We start from the raw sequence: 17021 nt of genomic DNA on the forward strand, positions 1-17021 counted from the left end.
AAAGCATTCTCTGCTCTTTGCGCCACCCTAAAACTTTGACTTTTCATAACTTTTTGAAGTATTAAACTCATTCAGTTATCACAAGCTCTTGCAATATGCGTATCACGATATTTAAATTTGCGATATTTCGATCATTTCGATATATTGTGCAGCCCTACTGTGGATGTTCTTGCTTGGTTCACCTCTTAGGACTGCATTTGTTAAGAACAGTTTGCACTCAAGTCTCTATCACTGACCAGTTAATAACTTCAGTTTGATACAATAAACTTCAAGTTAAAACTCTAATGAATTCAGAAATGTCTCTGATGCTCCAGTTCCTGTTTACACAGTTAGCACTTTCTGACTCTATACTGTACAGTTATAGATGAGAAATGATTTATAATCACACTATCCGGTGTGGCCCAGATGAGGATGGACTTCCTTTTGAGTCTGGTTCCTCTGGAGGTTTCTTCCTCATGATGTCTCAGGGAGTTTTCCCTTGCCACTGTCGCCTCTGGCTCACTCATCAGGGATAAATTTATCAATTTAAAATGTTACATTTGGATTTCTATCAAGCTGCTTTGTGACAGTGTGCACTGTTAAAAGCGCTGTATGAATACAATTTCAGTGAACTGATTGGTGCTGGTTAAAACAGCCTCCTCTAGTCATCAGCAGTGACTGGAAGTAATAAGATAAGATAAGATAAGATAATCCTTTATTCATCCCCCAATGGGGAAATTTGCATTGTTACAGCAGCAACGGAAGCTGTCAAGATATACATATTATATATATACATATATATATATATATATATATATATATATATATATATGTATATATATATATATATATATATATATATACATATATATATATATATATATATATATATATATATATACATACATACATATATATATATATATATATATATATATATATATATATATATATATAATATGTATATTACACACACACACACACACACACACTCAGACCTTGTACATTAACAAGGCAACACATCCTGGGACATACAGTTTATAATTTCTAATATTAACACAATATGTGCTTTTGTTTACTTTGCAACGTCATCATATTTCTTTGCCTGTGTGCAAATAAACAAATAAACATCTTAACTATGCAAATGTTTATAAATTGGGAAGCTGTATGGAGACTTAAAAGTGTCTTTGCACCGTTATGTCATTCTGTTTGTTTATTTATTGAGCACTTCCGGGTTTAGCCGGAAGGTGGCGCCGTCACGCAAAGAATCCGTGTGTGTGTGTGTGTGTGTGTGTGTGTGTGTGTGTGTGTGTGTGTGTGAGATGCGCGCGCGCTCCGAGCCCGCTGTCGCTCCGGTTACCTTCACGCGCAGGTGCGATGAAAATTTGATGCGTGTCACTGAAGACAGCGGCGTTCAACCGCAACACTGCGGGTGTGTTAGTGTTTATTACCGGGATTATCGGAGTGTGTGTGTGTGTGTGTAGTATAGTGTAGTATAGTGTAGTGTGTGTGTGTGCGGCGGGGGGGAGTGAGGATGAGAGGAAAGAGCGAATAAAAAACGCGTCTGAACACCAAAAAACCGCCTCGATGGAGAAGTTTACGGTCCCGACGGCGCGCGCGAGAGTTTCGGGTTACCGCACAGCGATTCTGCGTGGTGCTGCGCGCGCGCGTGTTGTGTGCGCGTGTGTGTGCGAGTGTGCGTGTGCGTGCGTGAGTGTCATCTCGCTGGATTTGTTGCACCTGTAATGGAGTTGGATTTGGAGCTACTGAAAGGATAAAACGTCAATCATTTATTCCGGTAAGGTCACATGTACATTCGATTATTCTGTGCGTGTGTGTGCGCGTGCGTGAGTGTGTGTGTGTGTGTGAGTGCTGTTTTGTTTGTATCTCTGCGGTTCGGTTTTACGGTTTTACGGTTTTACTATCAGCGTCATGTTCGAGTGGATCGGCGCTCGACTCGTTTGGTCTGGATTCACATTCACACTCCACACAAGCGCTCAAGTAAACACTCGAGTGGAGCTCTACACGTTTAACACTGCTGACGTGGTTTTATTATTATTATTATTATTATTATTAAAATATACTTTGTATCAATAAACCCAGCGTATAGACTCATGACCATGGGAGATTTCTTCACGCTGAGTGTGTAAAGAAAGTGTTGAAGGTGTTTTAGGTACCCCAGCTCTCAGGGCATGGACAGCTCTAACACTAATGTGCTGTAAATAATGTAATAGTTCAGTATAAAAAGCGTCTGGGGGATTTATATTAGACAGATAGAGTGAGGGACAAGCAGGTCGATGGACGGACAGACCCCTGGACAGAGGGACAGACAGATGGATTGTATGACAGACGAGTGGACAACTCGATGGACAGACTGATGGATGGATGGACGGACAAACAGAAGGACTGACGACTGTACATACAGACAGACTGATGGACAGAAGAATTGATGGATGGATGGATGGACAGATGGTTGGGCAAATACAAGGACTCAAGACAAACAGATGGATGGACAAGTAAAGTGATGGATAAATGGACAAATAAACAGACATTGATGGATGGACAGGTAGACAGACAGCTGGACAGGTGGATGGATGGACAAACAGAAGGACTGACAGACATGCATACAGATGGATGGGCAGAGAGAGAGAGAGCAAGAGAGAGATGAACGGACAAACAGACAGATTGATGGATGGACAAGCGGAGTGACAGATGGACAGACAGATGGACAGACAGATGGAAGGATGGATAGATGGACAAACAGAAGGACTGACAGACATGTACAGGTGGATGGGCAGAGAGAGAGAGAGAGACAGACAGACGGACAAACAGACAGATGGACAGAGAGGACTGGCAGACATGCCTACAGAGAAAACGATGGATGGACAGACAGGCTGATGGATAGATGGACAAACAAAAGGACTGATGGATGTACATTGAAACAGACAGACAAACAGATAGACAGATGGATGGACAAGCAGACATCACAGGTGGACAAACAGAAGGACTGATAGACATGAATACAGATGTATAAGGAGACAGACAGACAGACAGACGGATGGATGGATGGACGGATGGCTGGGCAGAGGGACAGATACATGGATGGACGTACAACCAAAGAACTGAAAGACATGCGTAGAGACAGATAGGCAATCGGATGGACGGACAGATCGATGGAAAGACAGGAAGGGAGTCTGATGGACAGACAGAAAGATAGATGGACAGACAAAAGGACTGACAAAAGTGCATACAGATAGACAGATAGACAGACAGACAAACAGACGGCCTGATAAACAGACAGATGGATTATTATTACTATTATTCTATTCCTCAGTCCATGTGTCTGTCTGTGTCTCTCTCGCTCTGTTCATCCATCTATCTATAGTGTAAAAGTTTGTACACCCTCACATTAAAACGATTAAACCAACTGTTCAACGTCGCACGTAACAAAAATGGCCACTCAGTGTTTGTTATAATATTAAAAGTGTAACAATAGAAGTGAGTGACTTTTTCAGTCAGTTTTTATTTATTTGTTTATTAGTTTTTTTATTAGTTTTTGCACTTGTTTCTCTTCAGTCTTTGTGTCTGTGTTTCATCCATTTCTGAATTTTATTTATTGTTAATGTTCCCTATAAACACTGTTATATATCTTTCTTTCCTCCTCCAGCTCGTGAAAGGTCGCTATTTTCTGTTGCACGTCTTGGTGTTTTGTTCCTCGTTCTCACTGATTCACAGTGAACGGTTTGATCGTTTCATCCTGTTTGAATTAAAATAAGACTAAACGAAGTAAACATGTTGACTTTTAGGTCATCAGACACAGTGTAAGGAGAGATGAATTAAAATAAATGATCTAGTAAACGTTAACTGTTTAAACGTGTTAATAAAGAGAAGTGCAGACTGAGACTCAGATGCTGTAATATTTATATAGTAACAAATGATCATTACATGAACATGGATTTCTGAATGTAGACCGTAAAATAGAGATCTGTTTTTTTTATTTTTCACCCAAAAACCAGGGAAGATGAAAACCTTTATGTTTCATACTCAATGGTCACATAGTGTATGTAAAAATATTAATAATGAAAGCTAAATGATATTATTTTGAAAAGACTGGATCTCACTTTCTGAGTGTGATCTGAATATTGTCAAGTAAAATATTATTTTATTTTGTAGATAATCCCAGTGCAGATATAACGTGTAAACAGATCTTAAGTCTCCTTCATTTATTTATATATCCCTCTCATTTGGGTGAATTTTTTAAACCAGGGAAGACGCAAACGTTTATGTTTCACACTCCTTTTCAGAAGTGATTTTTCCATGTAGGCTACACCAGCGCTCTTGCTCATGGAAGATCAGCTAAGAATGAGTCACGTTTTGCAGAAATAGTGCCTTACGTTCCACATTTTATTACATTTCCCAGCAGAACAACAAGGAAACAACATTGCTGATTCTAATAAACACCTGATGAGTAACACATTATCATCAAGCCTAACGCTAACGTATTTTCAAACAGTTTGTCAATCTCAAATATTTTCTTTTTAAGTAGCATTTCTGCAGTGGTTTAACGGCCTGGAGTTTAAAGACCTCAATAAAGACCTACAATTTCCGGGACATATTCTTCTTCTTTTTTTATTTTTCTTTTGATCTGTTTTTCCGTGTATTTTTCCGTGAATGGAAAACTACTTTAAGATATCTGTGACAGTATAGACTGATTATTGGCCCTTGACATTGGTGCCAAGCAATACAATGGTCAAATAGTGTATATAAAAATCTTAATAATGAAAGCTAAATGATTTTATTTTGAAAAGTTTGCATCTTACTTTCTGAGTGTCATCTTAATATTGTCAGGTAAAAGATTATTTTATTTTGTAGATAATCCCAATTCAGATATAAGGTGTAAACAGGTCTTAAGCCTCCTTATTTTGGTTCTTCCTTTTGATTTGGATTGTCATCTTGTTTTAAGATGCATCCTTATTTCATTTTTAGAAGAAAAGATCCTGGGAAGCCATTTTTGAAACTTTTATTTATTTATTTATTTTAAACAACATATGTAGCCCATGTTTTCCTTTGCATTGAGAACCTAAGGGGGCACAAAGTTTTGCACTTGAAGGTAAAGATGCGCAAATCTCGTTCAGTCGAAATATCGCGATACTACACGGAATAAAACTCGCACTTATTGTTAGTAATGTTTCTGTCTTGTAAATATGAATATTTTACCAAACAGAAAGACTCCTAAAAGTGGTTCAAAGTGATTCACAGACAGTGACACCAAAAATCTCTCTCTTAAAAGATAAATAAATAAATAAAATAAGAAAAAAAAATTAAAAAAGAAAAGAAAAAGGGAAATAAGTTAGCAAGCGTCGCTAACGGTTATGCTAATAATAATGCTAATGCTAATTTGACTCACGTCATATACAGAGTTAAATATGGCGACACTGGTTGAGTGACGGATTTAATTGAAGAGCTTTACAAGCTTTGCATTTAAAGAAAAGCTTGAGGTTCAGAATTTGGGGTTATTAGACAACACATTTGTGTAAGCTTTTAATTCATTCGTGCTTGTTTTTGTACATGTTTGCGATTTTTTTAGCGTTTATTTGTTGGTTGTTTGTGTTTTAGCGCGGCTTTATTTCCGTGTGACAGCAGTAAAACAGGTTGCCAGATTTAAGTATCCCTCTCATTTGGGTGGATTTTTAAATCCTTAACTTATTTAGGTTCCCGAATAAAACAATTGTTAGTGTAGATACGTATTAACAACGTTGGTGTTTAGAATTTTATTTTAAAAAAGTAAAGTTTTTAAAAACTTTATGAATTTAAAAATGATTAAACAACTCTAACAGGTGTACAAGTCCCAATCTGGCAACCGTGTGAAGGGCTCAGCTCATGTGCAGGAAGCAGCAGAAGCGGTATGGACCTGCAATAACTCCTAAAATAACTTTCATTACTGCACCTTATTCCTGATACAGGTTCATAAACGCTGTAGGAGATACAGGAACTTCCAGAAGCTTTCACAGACGTCAAAAGGAGGTCAGTAGAACTCATTTCCTTATGATCTTGATCAGCTTTTTTGCTTTGACATGCAGTCTTACACTTCATGCTCAGAGCACTTTTTTCTTCTTCTCACATTTCACCCTGATGGTTTTCATACATCATACACCAATATATTTATCGTTTCAGGCTGGAGGAGTTTTTTGGATATTGACCTGCTTGTTTGTTTGTGAAAGCTTAAATATCCAGCTCCAGCCTGTAGACTTTTAAGCGGCTTTACCACTGAACTTTCACTTCCTTATAGATATAGGCGTGTGCAACTTTTCTGCTTTTCTGCTGCGACTCCATCTGAAGCACTGCTAACACTACTGCGGTGTGTGCATAATCAATATTATACCACAGAGCAGTTGATTGGTCAGAAGATGTTGATTAATTTTCTATAACAGCAGCCCCGAGAGTAGTGCAGCTGCACATCACAGGTTTCTATTAATTCGTATAGTTTCTATAGTAACAAGTTCTTCACAGGGCTTGTACGGTGGACACTGTAGACAAATTTATTAAAAGACAATATTTATAATTGTTGTCATGGTGAAGTTTTCTGTAATGAGATGTTTATTTCACATTTATGGAAGGAGTCTCCAGTGTCAGTGCTTTGTAACAGTTATAGGTGAAGCTGTAACTTTTGGTTTTCTGACATCTTCATGACAGAGGAGGATACGGTTTGTGGTTTTTCGCTAACGTAAGCTGTGTATTTTTGTCTTATTACCTTCTGCAGAGAGAAAAAAATAGAGGCTGGTGAGGGAGCATCTGTTTAGAGCTGCTATAACGTACCATACGTGTCATTTTTTAAATAAATAAAGTGGTGTAAGGGGAATAAAACACTTTAGTGTTGCGTCCTTTATTCCAGTAACAAAGCTTCATCACACCAACCTTGTCACTGATTATTTTCCTAGAACCGCATGACACAGTGTTTCATATAAATCTTATAAATCTTTGAACATAGTTTTTTGTTAACTGTTTGGTTAAACATTTCAGCAAACATAAATATGGTATCACATACCTTAACATACCTTCTGTATTGTGATGAGATATTTCTTTCATAATGCTCATCTGGAGCAGCATGTGTTTTTGTTTGTTTTGGTGAAAATATTCTCACTCATCTGGTGAGCTGATTTATGAAACCGTGAAGGGATCTGTGTAATGCGTCTTAAGATTTGTCTGCAATGTTGAAGCTTACTAACGGAAATCACGTAAGAAGGAGAACAGCAGGAGGGATAATAACAACGCTGAACATGTTGAGTGAATTTAGTTGAAACGAGCATGTGCATGACATTTCAGTGAGTGTGTTGTGTTTCGTTGTGTGCATGAGCTTATGGTTTACAATAGTGCACCATTTTGAGTGAAATGCCACAGGCTGGATCGCAGAAATAAGCCGTTATTGCGGATGTGTAAACGGAATTGAGCTCTAAAGAAGCTGCTATGACACCTTAAGCAAAAGCCACAGGAACCTGCCCTCAGAGGTCTTTCTCTCTCTCTCTCACACACACACACACGCACATTGTCTGTCATTTCCTTTCCACTGTCAGTTCCATCACGTTTCCCATAAACACACATACACACGAGCAGAGTCTTTTTTCTCGTCATTGTATGACTACATTTACAAGATTTACAATCTACCGTCACTCATGCGTGGAGACTTTGGCCGTTGTGCCATCTGGCCGACCTCTGGAGCCGTTAAGCCGTTGTGTAATATGAATTATCAAGCTGGCACACACTGCGTTCGTTATTAACCACCACACTGATAGAGATGGGGTTAAAGGAGAAGAAGTCAGGACAGAAAAGATATGTACACTATTCTTTCTTTAATCATGTATTCCTTCAGCTGAGGCAGGACACAATGAACAGCAGAATAAGTGTGTATTTAAAAAAGAAATGAATATACAGGCAATTCAGTTGTGAGCTGTATTATCATCTGAATCACTTCTGAGGTGTAATTCCACATTTAGACTTTAAGCCACACCCCCTAATGAGTTGAGAGACAGCAATCTCTGTGATTCAGCTTCAAGACAGAGCTACGACTTTTTATTTCTTTAGCTCTGTGACGTCCATTTTGTCTGTTTTTATACATCCCAGTAGGAGTGGGAATCTTTGCGTCATGATTTGATTTGATTACAATTCAGGGGTTTATGATTCAATTCTAAAAAGATTTTGTGCCGCTGGACAGCATCGTTACGGTCGTGTCTGTAAAGAATCACCAGGATTTGATATCGTACCATGAGGCGTGTAGGAGAAACTGAAAGCCTAATGCTAGCTCCTGGATGATGTCATTTCTCATGTTTTTATACAGTTTGTACTGTAACATATAGCTGTGTCTGTGTGTCTGTGTCTGTGTGTTTGCATGTTACACACCGTGGGTCGATCAGCTGCTTTTGACAAGTGGTTAAGTGGAGGCTCGGCTCACACACACACACACACACACACACACACACACAAGCTGCCAGAAGGCTTAATCACCGCACACTCATGCCTCTGTGTATGGCTTTGTTTAATCTCAGTGCAAAATAAAGTTTGCATTTTCCAGGAAACAGCTACAGTAATTATGAGTTTCACACACACACACACACACACACACAGAGTAAAACATCAACAAGTTATAAATATCAAGGTATATTTTGCGACATGTTTCATATCAGGGCTGCGAAATATGACAAAAAATATCATATCAAGATCCTTTAAGCTGTTTCTACGATACACAAGATGTATCATAATATATGACTTTTTTTTTTTTCTTTCCCAGAAGAAGCTTCCAGCAAAACAGTAGAAACAGTTGATGATTTAATATTTGATATTTAATGTCCAAATTATTTTAATATTTTAATATTTATTAAAGAAAATTAACAGTGAAAGGGAGAAAATAATGTAAAATCTATAAAAAATTTTAACATTTTAAAGATTATGTACAAAATCAACTGCTTTGTCGGTTTGTGATTTTACAAAAACATTATTTAATCAGAAAAGTAATAATAACATGACAAAATAGATAATAGTAATAATAACATGACAAAATAGGCTAGAGAGAGAGGAGATGCTAAGTAGCTCTGGAAAAGGGCGTCTGCCAAATGCCATAAATGTAAATGTAAATAAACCGTAAAAATGTGTGACGTGTTGTTTATTATTAAATTAGACATTGTAATTGTTGGCAAATCGCTGTGGTGAGCGGGATATCACACAACAATAATAATCTGCTTCAGGGTGAAGGTAACCGTGGACTATTTCCGAATAACGGCACGCTCTGGAGTGTTTTATTTGTTCCATAAATTACACAGAGTCACGATGCTACGATACGATTCACATCCTGATACGGGAACAAGAGTCGGATATGTTAGCGGTGCATTAGGAGCTGTTTTGACATGATACAATGTAATTTTTAATGCGTTTAAATCATGTTGACAAACAAAAAAAATCACCAAATTCTAGCCTGTGACTTTAGTTTATTGATTTATAGGCGTGTTTTTTTCCCTCTTAGCACATCGTAGTGGTGTACAAGTGATGTGTATGTCGATATTTTTTCTTCTAAGGGTCTTTGTAGTAATCGAGTCACATTTCGTTCGATATATATGCTAATTGACAACCTTCTACTCGTCAAATCTATATCTGTCTTCTCCATTTTAAATTTAAAATAAAAAAATTAAAACCAGAACTGGCTTGACTTCATGATGTTTCATCATCACAAACACACAAAGCTCAGTGAGTCACTGAATCCTGCAAAACTGCATGTGGAATATGTGTTTACGTGTGCTCAGTTGTGTATAGTGTGTGTGTGTGTGTGGTGTGTGTGTGTGTGGTGTGTGTGGTGTGTGTGTGTGTGTGTGTGTGTGTGTGTGTGTGTGTGTGTGTGTGGAGAACCACAAGCGGGCCGAGAGTGGCCTGGCAGAATCCAAACTCTTATAGTTAGAGTTACTGATTAAGCTTCAAGGACAGCTCCACCCGACCACGCTATGTGTATGCGTATGTGTATGTGTTTGCGTGTATGCGTGGGTGTGTGTGCGTTTGTGCATGTGTGTGTATGTGTGTGTGCGTGCCTGCACCCAGTCGATTGTTGCACCACAGTTTTAATTTCCAGTTTATCGTGTCACCTAGACTATCTCTGTAGGTTGTATAAAGATATTATTTTTATTTATTATTTATTTATTTATTATATATAAAGTGGTCAACAGCGCTGTTCTGGATTCTGATTGGTCGGAGTGTGTTGATTCATTGTCTCTAACAGCAGCTCTGACAGTAGTGCAGCTGCAAATCTCAGGTTCGTTCGTTATTGGTTCTCTATAAGTGTGTGTGTGTGTGTGTGTGAGATTTAGGAAACGCAAGTCCCTGTTTGACAGCTGTGTCTCTTCTTTCGTTTTCTTTTATTTTCCATTTCGGTCTCAATCTCGTCACATTGAAAATATGATATTGCTAAAGACGCACTGTTTGAAGCATCACCGCAAATCCATACAAAGTTCTTGTGACGGATCACTTTTATCCTGCGTGGCCTCTTCCAGGATGACTCCGCCCCCATTTACAGGGCACGAGGGCTCTCTGAATGGTTTGATGAGGATGAAATTGAACACTTTGACCTTTAGGGTCACCAGATCTCAACCTGATTGGAAACCTGTGGGAGATTTTGGAGTGATTTCAGATATATTAACCATCGCTTGGAAGAAAATCTTTTGTTTATCGCTCCAGTACAGCTCCTGTGACGTGTCAAAAAAAAGTTGCACTGAAGCTGTTCACGTGGCTTGTGGTGGCCTAGAACACCTTACTGAGACACGTGTCGAATTTTCCTTTAATTTGTCATCCATTTATATGTCCTTATCAAGCCACAAGGATAATCATTAGAATATAAGCAGGTTCGTTATCTATGTGTCAGTCTGTCTTTCTGTCTGTATCTGTTGAGTTCTTCAAATATCTGGATCTGCTTTCGGTTTTAAATCTGAAGTGGGCTTGGCCTAAACGGGAAGTTAGATTTTTTTTAAAAAATGATTCATTCATTCATTCATTCAGCCACTATGGCCCTCAAAAACACAGAAAACACTGTGGTGTGTGATTTCTGACTCTGACAGTTCCTCAACCTCATCTACATCACTCCAGTTCATAATTGGTCTCAACTAAAGATGTATGCAGGAATGTGTTTTTTAAAAATCCTGCTCAGGCAGTTATTATTTTTGTTTGTACTTATCTAAAATATTTTCTAGTTAGACGAGGGCATGGCCAGACCTACGTTACGTCATTACAGTAGGAAAAAAGACTGGAAACTGGTTAGTCGGGTGTAGCTGCTAGACAGTAGCATTTAGTCAGGTTTTTTTTTTTTTTTTTTTTTTTTTTTTTAATTAATTACTCACTAACAATGTCAGGAATGTTTGCAAAACCGAAGTCGAACCTGTAAATCAATCTAACGAGTTATTAGCTGTAACTAAGCTATAAACCATGAGTGCACGTGTGCTCTGTGTTGCACAGCAGCGGAGATCCGTATTGAATTCTTGTACAGCGAAGACATTTACCGATTTATCTGTTCAGCGAGAAGGGACAAGGAAGCTAAGATGCAGCAGGTTTGTTGTTTTGTTTTGTTGCTCTGCTCCAAAGTCAGAGAGCAGGCTATTAAGGTTCGTAAAAGATACAAAATAGGCTAAAAGGAAACACATATTTTTAAAATAAAACAGTTTATTTTTGCTAACCTAATATCTGCAGATACAGCGTTTTCCCACAGACATTTAAATCGTCCATTTAAAAACCAAGCCTGTATTCGTATCTGTATCTGTTTAGAACACACTTCTGTTCACACTGAATAATATTAGTATTAGTGTTCAGTTACGTCTCAACTGTCTGTATACGCGTATGTGTATCTGTCTGTCTTATTAATGCACCGGTGCGGACCTTAGCAGTAAACCGTCCCGAGTATCAGTGTTTGTCCTGTTAGTCACGATCACAGGGTGTGGTGGAAAAAAACAGCTGTGATTCAACCAGACTCATTTCTGTAGCAGTCTTACACGTGAGGCGGGACTTTGAGCCATCTCGTCCAATCAGATGCCATTGTACAACATTCCAGAGTAACAGCTAATAAACGGAGAGACGAGAGGGAGAGCAAAGTGTGATATGATGGAGAGATTAATCTGTTGATCTGTCTGTCTTTCTGTCTAGCTGTCAATTTTTCAGACAGACCGACAGACAGACAGAATACAAACAAGGCAAATCCTGCCTTTTTGTCTGTCTCATGGAAAACTGGACGGATTGACTGTCTATCTGTCTGTCTGTCTGTCTGTCTGTCTGTCTGTCTTTGCTTCGGAGAAACAGAGCAGAGAGTTAAAGTGCAGCAGAAGGGAGCGAGTGTGTTACAGACGTGTAGTGACGTGGCCCCGTGCTGTGCCGTGAGCGTGGGTGAGGACGCGGGAATCATTTTGGAACACAAACCCCTTTTCTGTCTTTCTCCCTCTTTTTCTCGTTCTCTCTCCCTTCTTCTTTCCATCGTTCTCTCTCCTTTTTCACATCCATTTCCTAATCCCATGTTTTTTCTTCTGTCTCTTTTTCCTCACACACATTTCTGTTTTCATTCCCATTCTCCCTGTCACGTTTTCTCTCTCTCTCTCTCTCTCTCTCCCTCTCTCTCTCTCAGAGGAGTGTGTGAGGTAATGAGTGCTATTTTTAGCCCCCTCCTCCCCACTACATACGCAAACGCCCTCTGTTTCACCCATCCTGGGCTCCTGACATCATCCGCAGGTTATTTATAGCCCTTTATAGGCTTTATTTATGGGTTTTAATACTCCAACTACCCAATTTTACACCAGTGCATGATGGGACGTCAGAGGGAGGAGGGTGGATTAAACAGGTTCGTCTGGCGAAATTACTAATGTGACTAACAGAGCATGGAAGGTGACAGAGGCAGCGTGACCATACCAACCATCAGAGATGCTCACTGATGAAGTGAGAGTAAACAGTTTCAGTCTGTTTGGTTTAGCTTTTGTACCAGAGCACTAAGGCTCAGCAGACAAGAGATTATTGTACGTTCGATAGATGTGGGAAGACGGAGCTCGTGATTTTCGACTATTTTCGATATTGCGTTCGACTAAGCGGTTTTAACTAGTAATTTCCTACCACTTACTAGGAAAACCCAACGGTCTCCTCAACCCTGAGTTCAGCAGCCTCAGTTTCTCCGCACAGGGAACACGACTGCACTGAAAATCCATTACCGTTGCTACCTCTGCTGCCGCTCCGAGCATTTTCCTACCTTCTTCATACATGCTCATTAGATTAAAAACTGTTTTTTTTTTTTTTTTTCGGCTCAGTAAGTCGACTTTCCTCACAGCCGCTCTCTTTCAGCTTCTAACAACAACAACGTTATAAATACTGAGAGTGTACAAGCTTTCATGGAAAAGCATGTACATAAGATTTCGTAATAAATATTTCCATTAAATATACCATAAAAAAATTGCTGGGGGCACAAACTAATCATTATCGACAATACACAACCTCCCTCTCTCTCTCTCTCTCTCTCTCTCTCTCTCTCTCTCTCTCTCTCTGTCTTTCTCAGTCTTTCTCAGTCTCTCTCTCTCTGTCTTTCTCAGTCTTTCTCAGTCTCTCTCTCTCTGTCTTTCTCAGTCTTTCTCAGTCTCTCTCTCTCTGTCTTTCTCAGTCTCTCTCTCTGTCTCTCTCTCTCTCTCTCTCTCTCTCTCTCTCTCTCTCTCTGTCTTTCTCAGTCTCTCTCTCTGTCTCTCTCTCTCTCTCTCTCTCTGTCTTTTTCAGTCTCTCTCTCTCTCTCTCTCTCTCTCTCTCTGTCTTTCTGTCTCTCTCTCTCTCTCTCTGTCTTTCTGTCTCTCTCTCTCTCTCTCTCTCTCTCTGTCTTTCTGTCTCTCTGTCTCTCTCTCTCTCTCTTCCTGTGCTGGAAGAGCCTCCAGAAACGATAGCATAAATAAACGAATAAATGTCTTCCGTTCTGTTAATAGACCTTCCCTCTATTGAGTCACCCCTGACTTCCACATTCAGTAATCACTTCCTGTTAAGGTGATGGCTGTGCACTCTCACTTCCTGTCTGACAGGAAGTGCTGCTGCTTATTCAGAGTTTTAGATAGCAGCTCTGCAGCAGTCGGTGTCACCCGAAGTGTATGCGGTGAACAGATCGTAACAGACACACACACACACACACACACACACACACACACACACACACACATTTGTAGAAAGAGGTATGTCCTCTGTACCTGTCTGTTTTATTGAAGGAGCTGTGGTCTCTGTACCCATCAGTCTCAGAATAGGAGGCGTGGCTTTTGTAGCTGTCAGTCACAGAGAAGAGGCGTGTGCTACATGATGTAGATATTAATAGTGTGTGGCCGGATGTGAATCGTGAGAGCGCATCTGCATTTCAGTTGTGTCTTCCTCTCTCCTCTGCTGAAGCCCCTTCTCACACACAGACACACACACACACACACACACACACACACACACACACACAACACAGACTCACTCAGGCCAAATGTTTCATGAACTCAACATGACAGGGCCAAAACCTTATGGCATTTCAGTACCACAGCAGAGGGGATTATGGGTATGCCATGCTGCCCTTGGCGTGTACACACACACACACACTGTGAACCTTACTTGGCATTGTGGAAAAGAGAAAATGGGATTCATGTTGCCACTAAAATACCTGATCCACTGTACGCTTTACTTTATCAGGAAATAAGTACTACATGCTCTCTGTTATGGGTTAATTGTGTGTGTGTGTGTGTGTGTGTGTGTGTGTGTGTGTGTGTGTGTGTGTAGTATATTGTAGGATGGGTAAGACAGATGCTGTCTAGTGGCGTTTTTGTATTTTATCCTGACCCTTTTCTTATGAAAATCATTCCACATCATATCAGTTTTCCCTTTCCTTTCCTGTCCCTTAACCTTCCCTTTCCTTTCTTTTCCTTTCCTTTCCTTTCCTTTCCTCTCCTCATTTTCCTGCTCCCCATTTCCTTTTCCTTCCCTCCCCTTTCTTCCCTTCCCTTTCCTTTCCCTTTCCCTTCCTGTTCCCATCCCATCCCATCCCTTCCTTTCCCATTTCCTTTTCCCTTTTCTTTCCTATTTCTGTTCCCTTCTCTTCCTTTCTTTTCCCTTTCCCTTTCTGTTCCCTTCTTTTCCTTTTCCTTTTCCAATTTCCTTTCTTTCCCTTTCCTCCTCCTTCACGGAGGGATCCTTCCCATGCCCCTTCTTTCCCTTTTGTCTTTTTTTTCTTCTCGTTCCCTTCCCCTGTTGGGAGTTCTGCTTCTGGAAAACATCTTCATTCTGTTACTGTTAAGACATCTGTAGTGTTATTTTAGAGGTAGGGGTGTGTGCGTGTGTGCGCGTGTGCGTGTGTGCGCGTGTGCGCGTGCGCGCGTGCTCATGAGAGAAAAATTTGTCATTATTTGTCATTTGTCATTTCTTGGAAAAATCCTGTTGGGTTTTGAGCAGCTCCTCGTCAAATATAGAGCTGTCTGTGTGTGTGTGTGTGTGTGTGTGTGTGTGTGTGTGTGTGTGTGTGTTTTCCAAAAATAGGGAGTGATTTTGTAAATGTGCATTACATAAGATGGCACAGATACACATGCATGTGCAAGATGTGATTTCCTGTGCACGTGTGTGCGCGTGCATGTGTGTGTGTGCACTTATGTGCATGTTTTTAACTGTTAAAACTCTTAAAGAGGACCAAAAAGGACAAAGTGTCCTTATAAAGATAGCTTGGTGTCAGATGTCCTCACAATGATTTAAAAAAAGCAACTTTGATTTGAATTCTGTGTGGTTACTGAGGATGAAGTTGGGGTTGAATTTTAGGTGTAGCATAGGCATTAAATAGCTGCAGTAATAATCATGTTAGTGGAAGATCCTTGATAAAACCAAGCTCTCTCTCTCTCTCTCTCTCTCTCTCTGTGTGTGTGTACTACTACAGCACATATAGTGTACAATGAGTTTCCTACAGCACACTCATTCACCTCCTGCAGAGACAAATCACCATTCTCACACACACACACACACACACACACACACACACACACACACACACCACAGTGTATCTCAGTGGCCTTGATGAAAATAAAACCACAAACTCACACACTGACATTCACATCCTGGCAGCCGCTACAGAACACAGTGACCTAAAGGACAAAGCATAAACGGAGGGACGACACGCAGCCTCATAAAGAGTTCAAATCAAATTAATGGATAGAAAATGAGACGGTACTCAGGCTTGTCCTTGTCTTTGTCCGTGTCTTGTCCTTTCACGGCTGTTACCTAAACATACGTTAAGGACAAAAATTATAAAATGATCAATGCGGTTATGAAATATAAATATTTCAGTTTGTGTATGCATTCTAGATTATATCGATTGATGACCATTGCTAGGTTAGTCATGGTGTCTGGTGTGCACTGTGTGTCTATATCATGGCTGAAAAATTGCATTTAAAGGTGAGGGAACCTTATCAGTAGCACTACATGGTTTGTTCATATCACAAAAACCACAGAAGGTTGAAAATTGTATCAAAGAACAGAACAGGAGTGAGTATGTAAACTTGGAGAAAAACCAGGAGTTATGGTTATTCCCATGTCCTGTGCTAGGATTGGCTGGGAATGTGGACAATGGAAAGAAATATCCAGCAAGAAATGGTTAAATTAAGGGAAGTAACCCAACTCCAACTCTTCTTACATTCTTTTATTTATTTAGTCTAGTCTAGTCTGAGGAAAAGTCTTAGGCACTCTGTTTTTTTAACATACAAATTTGGTCTTAAATGTTTATTTTATGACTTATTTTATATAGAAACTTTTAATTTTCTTATTTTTGAATGCATCTTTACATCGTTTCTCTACATGCACCTAAGACTTTTGCACAGCACTGTATATATAATTACGTATTGAATGATCTATGCATAATTAAATACGTGAAATAGAATACACTGCAAATGAAGTGCGTGAAATTATTCAGGGCCGCTTTCATACATCAAAGGTCACGAAGCCAGAAGGGCAGCTTACGTCCGACTTGGCATTAGGCGAATGAGAATAGAAAATGGAACTCTAAA

At 39.6% G+C, this 17021-nt stretch overlaps 1 protein-coding gene across 5 annotated transcripts in view; it reads left to right on the top strand.

The window, feature by feature from the left end:
- The first annotated feature begins 1313 nt into the window (after positions 1 to 1313).
- Positions 1314 to 17021, top strand: part of taok3a (TAO kinase 3a) — a 59448-nt gene continuing 43740 nt past the window's right edge. For 2 of the 5 annotated variants that reach the window (XM_053228894.1, XM_026931162.3), the window contains exons 1-2: positions 1314 to 1777; positions 5943 to 6003. The gene's annotated coding sequence lies outside the window, so the exon portion shown is untranslated. Of the gene's footprint in view, positions 1778 to 5374; positions 5513 to 5942; positions 6004 to 17021 lie in introns of those variants that run through there. The other 3 variants (XM_053228892.1, XM_026931161.3, XM_053228895.1) reach the window with 2 other exon arrangements.

The sequence above is a fragment of the Pangasianodon hypophthalmus genome, chromosome 24 (assembly GCF_027358585.1).
Source record: "Pangasianodon hypophthalmus isolate fPanHyp1 chromosome 24, fPanHyp1.pri, whole genome shotgun sequence".
In the NCBI taxonomy this organism is placed as follows: domain Eukaryota; kingdom Metazoa; phylum Chordata; class Actinopteri; order Siluriformes; family Pangasiidae; genus Pangasianodon; species Pangasianodon hypophthalmus.